We start from the raw sequence: 7537 nt of genomic DNA on the forward strand, positions 1-7537 counted from the left end.
GTATTTTTACTCATTGCGGATGTGGAATGCCACAAGTTGGTATTTAAATGAACAGATGCACGTTCCTCGGTATATAGTTGGATGTTAGATGGATTGCAAAGTGTATACCTTCAGCATTCAACTGAGAAAAGGAGAGTCAGAACTGTAGAAAAAACGAGTCTGCTCAAATGCTTAAAATATTCAGATGACTTATGTAACTAAAAGGTTTTTTTCAATGTCTGAATAATATTTATACTTAACAGTGATTAAAATTGACAGTCTTTGCAGTTAATGTGTTTTTAAAGAGGCCTTGCGCCCAGCCCTGTGGGAGGTTTCTGATATGATCATTGCGTTTATACATTAATTGATCACTGTACTCAAAGATCAATGTAACGTTTATAGTTGGAGTTAAAGTCACATGCAAAATACAGGAAGCAATTCAAATAATGTTTCTTCCTCCTCTTCCTGACCTTTCTGGGCTGAGAAATAGCAAATGGAGTTTAATATAGATAAGTATGAGGTCTTGCATTTTGGAAAGTCAGATCAAGGTAGGAATCTCATTGTGAATGGTAGGATTTAAGGAACAGTAGAGTCATAAAGTCATAGAGATGTACAGCTTGGAAACAGACCCTTCGGTCCAACCTGTCCATGCCGACCAGATATCCCAACCCAATCTAGTCCCACCTGCTAGCACCCAGCCCATATCCCTCCAAACCCTTCCTATTCATATACCCATCCAAATGCCTCTTAAATGTTGCAATTGTACCAGCCTCCACCACATCCTCTGGCAGCTCATTCCATACACATACCACCCTCTGTTTTAAAAAGTTGCCCTTTAGGTCTCTTTTATATCTTTCCCCTCTCACCCTAAACCTATGCCCTCTAGTTCTGAACTCCCCGACCCCTGGGAAAAGGACTTTGTCTTATTTATCCTATCCATGCCCCTCATAATTTTGTAAACCTCTATAAGGTCACCCCTCAGCCTCCGACGCTCCAGGGAAAACAGCCCCAACCTGTTCAGCCTCTCCCTGTAGCTCAGATCCTCCAACCTGGCAACATCCTTGTAAATCTTTTCTGAACACTTTCAAGTGTCACAACATCTTTCCGATAGGAAGGAGACCAGAATTGCACACAATATTCCAACAGTGGCCTAACCAATGTCCTGTACAGTCGCAACATGACCTCCCAACTCCTGTACTCAATACTCTGACCAATAAAGGAAAGCATACCAAACGCCTAGTGGAACAGTGGGAACTTGAGCAGTTCTCTGAAAGTAGAATCCCTGGTAGACAGGGCAGTGCAGAAGGCTTTTGACACCCTGGCCTTTATCAGTCAAGGCACTGAGTATACAAGCTGAGAAGTTATGCTGCAGTTATACAGGACCTTGGTGAGGCCACACTTGGAGTATTGTGTTCAGTTTCGGTCACCATACTATGGGAAGGATATTAGTAAACTGGAAAGAATGCCAAAGGAATTTACAAAGATGTTGCCAGGACTCAACGGTCTGAGTTATAGGGTGAGGTTGGACAAGCTAGGACTTTTTTCTTTACAGCATACGAGACTGGGGGGAGGGATCTTATCGAGGTGTATAAAAGCATGAGGGGCACGGGTAGGGTGAATGCACTCAGTCTTTTTCCCAGGGTGGGGAATCGAGGACTAGAGGGCATTAGTTTAAGGTTAGAGGGAAAAGAACAAATGGGAACCTGAGGGGCAACTATTTTACACGGAGGGTGGGACACATATGGAATGAGCTGCTGCTCCTAATTCTTGTCTTCTCTCTTTTGTCACATTTGACTAGATGGTCAACTACAAGCAGAATAAAACTGTTAGTGAGATCCCGCTTGCTGTGGGTGTCCAGTGAATACCATAGTCAAGCGCTTGGCTGCATCCTGAGGGTCTCCACACTGTAAGTAATCTAATCTAATCCTCAATCAAAGCTCCTATGTGTACCTTCCAGAACCAAGCACCAGAAAGGGCTAACATTAATATCTACTTCACCACGCCCCCTACCCCCCCCCCCACCCCCCCCAATCCGGTAACACACACAAACTGGGACCCCACTGAATACCCACCGTACATGCTCCACTCTCCACCACCCACTGCCTGAATTTTCCTTAATTTTCAAAAGTATACTTTATTCCCAAAAATACCTTGATATGAATATACACTCCCTCATGCAGTCCGGTTCTGGACAGTAACATGTGAAAGTATAGGAGTTTGATTCTATCCAATAAACAAACCCAAGACATTTCTTCTTGGTAAAAGACTATATTTACGTATATAGGGCACCACAGTAGCTCAGTGATTAGCACTGCTGCCTCACAGCTCCAGAGATGTGTGGTTTGATTCCACCCTCAGGCTGTGTGGAGTTTGCACATTCTCCCCGTGTCTGTGTGGGTTTCCTCTGGGTGCTCTGGTTTCCTCCCACAGTCCAAAGATGTGCAGGTTTGGTGGATTGGCCATGGGAAAATCCAGGATGACAGGGATAGGATAGGCAGCATGGGTCTGGGTGGGATGCTCTTTGAAAGGTTGGTGTGGACTTGATGGGCTGAATGGTCTGTTTCCAGACTATAGGGATTCTATGATAACCTGTACATGAGGCACCATGTACTGAATGGACCCCCATTTAATTATGGGAAACAGACCTCAGATGGTGGTCTTTCCCACTATGCCTTGGCGGCAGCTGCCCCAAGCTTCAGTGCGTCCCTCAGCACATAGTCCTGGAACCTGGGATGTGCTGTCTGCAACACTCAGTCAAGGTTAACTCTTTACACTGGAAGACCAACAGGTTTTGGAAAGAATAAAGAGTACCTTTCACTGAGTAGATGGCTCTCCAGGCTCAGTCAGACTGTCCTGATTGAGGTGAACAAGCAGCATAGCCTACACTTTGAATGTTGGAGCTTGATACGTGTGGCTGTATACTGAATCAGTTAGTGGAATCAATCTACACTTTTACCCTGCTGGGACTGGCTGGAGAGGTATTAAATGAAACAACGTCGTTGTGAGATGTAAGCATTGTCTAAATTGTAAGCTTGTTTTTAGCTCTTCAGGGAATAAGAATAAAACTTTACCAGAAAATCAGTAACAATCTGATCATAAACAAATTGTCAGTGAAGGATAAAAATCTCATCAATTAGTTTTACTCCGTGATTTCCATGTGCACTTATAAAATAATCTTCAGGTACCAAAAGATCTTGGTAATAAATTTACAAGAACACTTTCCAGGCTAGTCTTGTGCTTTCATCAGTTACAATGAATCTGTTCTTCCTCCCATTTAAGCACTGAATAACACTGAAGACCTTGAAGATAACGTGTGATGCATTAGAGAAAGAATTTCCTGATGAAACATTCTCTAATAGTTTGTCGATAAGGTGGGAACAGGCATCTTTACAATGTAGCAGAACTTCGTAATAAGTGAACAGAAGTTTCAAAGCTGAAGGTTCTTGGATCTAAGCTGCCACAGAATTCAGACTGGATCAGTCAACAGTGGATTTCCAGACTATAGCAAGGGACTTGCAATCACACATCCTCAGGAATATTCTGAAGAATTCATTCTCAGTTTAATGAGCAGATAATATGATCCATAGAAGATCCCAGGTACCATTGGCTGGCCAGAAGGCTTACAATGGTACGAGAGGGAAAGAGAGGGGTGTAATGCTCAAAATAAATGCTCATATGACAGTCTGAATAATTAATGACATTCAAGCTTGTTCATTTGAATTATCTGACCATTTATTCTTTTCAAAGTCTAAACTCATTCTTTTAGTAGTTCGATTATCTTATTGTAAATAAATGGTATTGACTGTATGAGTTTACTTTCAGGTTTTTTGTCACTGCTATAACCTCTGAGGAACATTAATGCCTGGGTAGAGAAAGGCTACTGGCAGCTTTTGTGAGGAAATTTTAGGAGATTGGGAGAATCGGTAGAAATTACTGGTGCACATCTTGGCACTGAAGTTGGTATTTCATTGTCATATCAGGCTGAGCATGTTATTTTTAAAAACAGGGTGACATTCTAGCAAGAACATCTTTGGGATGTAATCGGCTGACAATTCCAAAACACTTGCACTTAACAAAAGTTGGAGAATTTCCAACCAATCCTTAAAGTTTTGTATAATTCAGTCATAGGATGATCACATTGCTGGGTTGGTCAGCACTTATTGCCCAGAGGCCAGTTAAGGGTCAACTCCATTGCCTTGGTCCTGGAGTCACATGTAGGCCAGATCAGGTAAGGATGGCAGCTTCATTCCATAAACAACATTCGGGAATAAGATGGATTTTTCTGAAAATTGATTCATGGTCATCATTAGAATCTTTTTCCAGATGTTTATGGAACTCAAATTCCACCACCCACCATGGTAGGATTTGAACCCAGGATGTTACCTTGGTCTCTAGATTAACAATATAGTGATAATACCACTAGGCCAGTGTACAGGTCTCCAGGTTAGAATACTCATGAACTCAGTCAAATATTCAACTTTGAGGTGACAACCTGTATTGTGAAACCTTGCTTCTTGAAACCAGTCAGATGTATTGCTGAAAATAATAAGAATACATTGAGATGGACTGATTCATTTACCTGTTCAATCATGGGGCACTGTATCATTGTTCTGGGTGCTATTCAAAGAAAGCAAAGTTCTAATGGTGGAGAAGGTGCAGGGAGGAATGGCTTGTCAAGGCTCCTTTGAAAGCACCTTCTAAACCCATGATGTCCACCACCTTGGAGGACAAAGGCAGCAGATACCTGAGAGCACTACCTGGAGCACTTTCCCTCTAAGTCACACCATCATCTATAATTGGCTCTTCCTTCATTGTCATTGGTTCAAAATCCTGGAGCACCCACACCAGCAGCATTGTGGGTGTATCTGTACCAGAATGCACTGCAGCGGTTCAAGGCACCAGCCTACCATCTGCTCCAGGGCAATTAAAGATGAACAAGCCTGGTCAACATCTCTCCAATCCTTCGGACAAATTTACAGAAGTGATTCAAAAGGGGTGAGCAAGGATTTTTAAAAAAACTCCATCTCTCAGTCAAAGAGAGATCAGTGAAAGAAGGTCTCATTAAGGAAATGGAATGCTAAAATTTCAAATGCTAAAAATGTTTGAATGGGATAAACTCATAATATGACTTTAAATTGAGTTAGGAGATGTAGCTGGAGGTCATGTGTATAAAGTCATAAAAAACAAAAATATATTGATGTCAGAAAAAATGTCCTCACCCTCAGTGTGATAACTGTCTGAAATTACCATGTTGCATTTGGTAGAGACCCTGATATAGAGTCATAGAGATATACAGCACAGAAACTTTGGTCCAACTCGTCCATGCCGACCAGATATCCCAACCCAATCTAGTCCCATTTGCCAGCACCCGGCCCATATCCCTCCAAACCCTTCCTATTCATATACCGTTCCAGATGCCTTTTAAATGTTGCAATTGTACCAGCCTCCACCACTTCCTCTGGCAGCTCATTCCATACACGTACCACCCTCTGTGTGAAAATGTTGCCCCTTAAATTGCTTTTATATCTTTCCCCTCTCACCCGAAATCTCTGCCCTCCAGTTCTGGACTCATCTTGAGATCTGCATTCCAGCTTTAAGTTCAGAAGTTAGACCAGGAATCCCAGATGTCAGGCTCCCAGACTTTCCTGGGTATTTTTTTTATTGGACAGAATGCTGCACTTTCTCAGTAAAAAGGAAGGGAACCTCTATAAGTTTCCTTATCCCTGTATTTGATCCAGATCTCTGATTATTTATTACAGATACCAAAGCTTTTTCAAGAAGTGGATCATTGGTTCAGAATCTAATACGTTTCCAGGGATCTCGCAAACCCTTCCTCATGAGAACAATGGTTGAAACATTCTACAGCCCCTCCTGACTGATGGATAGTCGTTATATTTCTCCAGTCCCAAACCAACTGGTGAAGAATCAGACTGGACATTAACACTTTTCTTGATAATGGATTTAATTACAGCAAGCATCATCAAATACACCTCGATCCGACTGACAAACCCATTGCCCCAGCGCTGAATCTTTATAATGTTTGTAAAAATCCAAATCAACATGAATTAAAGACAGAAATGATGCCAGGAAGTAATTTTCACTTTAATTTGTCAAAGAGGATACAAATCACATAATCACAAGTGACAGTCCCTTAAAGGGTCACTTGTATCAAAGAAAATTTCATATGGAAACATACCATTCCGCCTCGGGACCCTACAACCACACAGGATCAATGTGGATTTCACCAATTTCCTCATTTCCCCTCCCCCTAACTTATCCCAGTCCCAGGCCTCCAACTCGGCACCACCCTCCTGACCTGTCCATCACCTTTCTAATCTATCTGCTCCAACCCCTTGTCTGACCTAGCACCCTCTCCCTCAGCTTCATCGACCTATAGCATTCCCAGCTACCTTCCCCACAGCCTCATCCCCCTCCCATTTACCTCTCCACCCCCTTGGCCTACAAGCCTCATTCCTGGTGACGGGCTTACGCTCAAAACATCGATTCTCCTGCTCCTCAGATACTGCCTGACCTGCTGTGCTTTTCCAGCATCACACTCTCAACAATTTAAATTAAAGTTTGGTTGTGGGGCTTGTGACACATTGCAGTCTCTCCAGGTTACACCAGTCACATTAAGCTTCAAGAATACCAGAGATAGTAGACTCTTTCTTCAGATCGTTTTAGAAAACTCACAAAACAAATGCAGCCAAATCACGTGAGCGAGCCCCTGTACCTCCAGGTAACATCTCAAAAAAACCTTCAAATGACAAATTTGGTTTTCTGGAGTGACAGTGCACTCCAGCCATTATGGGAGCAACAGTCACTGAAAACTTCCTATGGACACTGGAGTCTCTCTTTCTAAGTGCTCGAAGCTTTTTGTATCGACCTGTTCCAATGTACCACTGGAGCAGGTCTGAACTCGAGTCAAAGCCTTCTGACTCAAACACTACCACTGAATCACAAAGGCTCAAGATATCTTCAACTCAACCTGTTGAGATATAATGAGATCTTGAACCCAGGTGTCCTGGCTCAGAAGGATGGACACTATAACTCACCATATGAGACCTTATAAGCGCTTTGAGATATTTTAAATCAACCTGCCTAGGGATGTTATGACACACGTCTGAAGCAGATGGAATTTGAAAACTGGCCTTCTGGCTTTGAGATAGGGATGCTATAAAGGCTCTAGGTGCTTTTTCTATAGTATATGCTCTAAGTACTTTATTAAACAATGTCTTTCATCTCTTTATCCTTAATACTATTAAAATATTATTGACACATCACTGGTGTTCCATTTTGAAAAATCCCTTTAAAACATTGACCAGTGGGAGGGTTAATAAAAAGGTATGGGTTTTGCTGCTTGAAATGTCCTTTCCACTGAGCTGCTTGTCTCCTTCTGCACTCAATTATTGCCCACATAGAGAAATCTGCAGGTTATTGTTACAGGGTAACCTTTAAACAGAAACCATATGTCGACAGTAATAAGTACTCTCAATTCTTGGCGATGTGCCATGACTACACTGGTAACTTAATCCAGTCTGCCTGAAAGAACAGTAAA

General features: G+C 42.3%; 1 long non-coding RNA gene across 3 annotated transcripts in view; it reads left to right on the forward strand.

Moving 5' to 3' along the window:
• The window catches only part of LOC122563400 (uncharacterized), a 42829-nt gene extending 36760 nt beyond the window's left edge, over positions 1–6069 (forward strand). For 2 of the 3 annotated variants that reach the window (XR_006315577.2, XR_015752194.1), the window contains exons 2-3: positions 1778–1885; positions 5739–6069. This is a non-coding gene — a long non-coding RNA (uncharacterized LOC122563400). The remainder of the gene's footprint in view (positions 1–1777; positions 1886–5738) is intronic. The other variant, XR_015752195.1, reaches the window with a different exon arrangement.
• Positions 6070–7537: the final 1468 nt, after the last annotated feature.

This window comes from Chiloscyllium plagiosum, unplaced genomic scaffold (genome assembly GCF_037043375.1).
Source record: "Chiloscyllium plagiosum isolate Xiang-an unplaced genomic scaffold, Cpla_swu_hap1 HiC_scaffold_30, whole genome shotgun sequence".
In the NCBI taxonomy this organism is placed as follows: Eukaryota; Metazoa; Chordata; class Chondrichthyes; order Orectolobiformes; family Hemiscylliidae; genus Chiloscyllium; species Chiloscyllium plagiosum.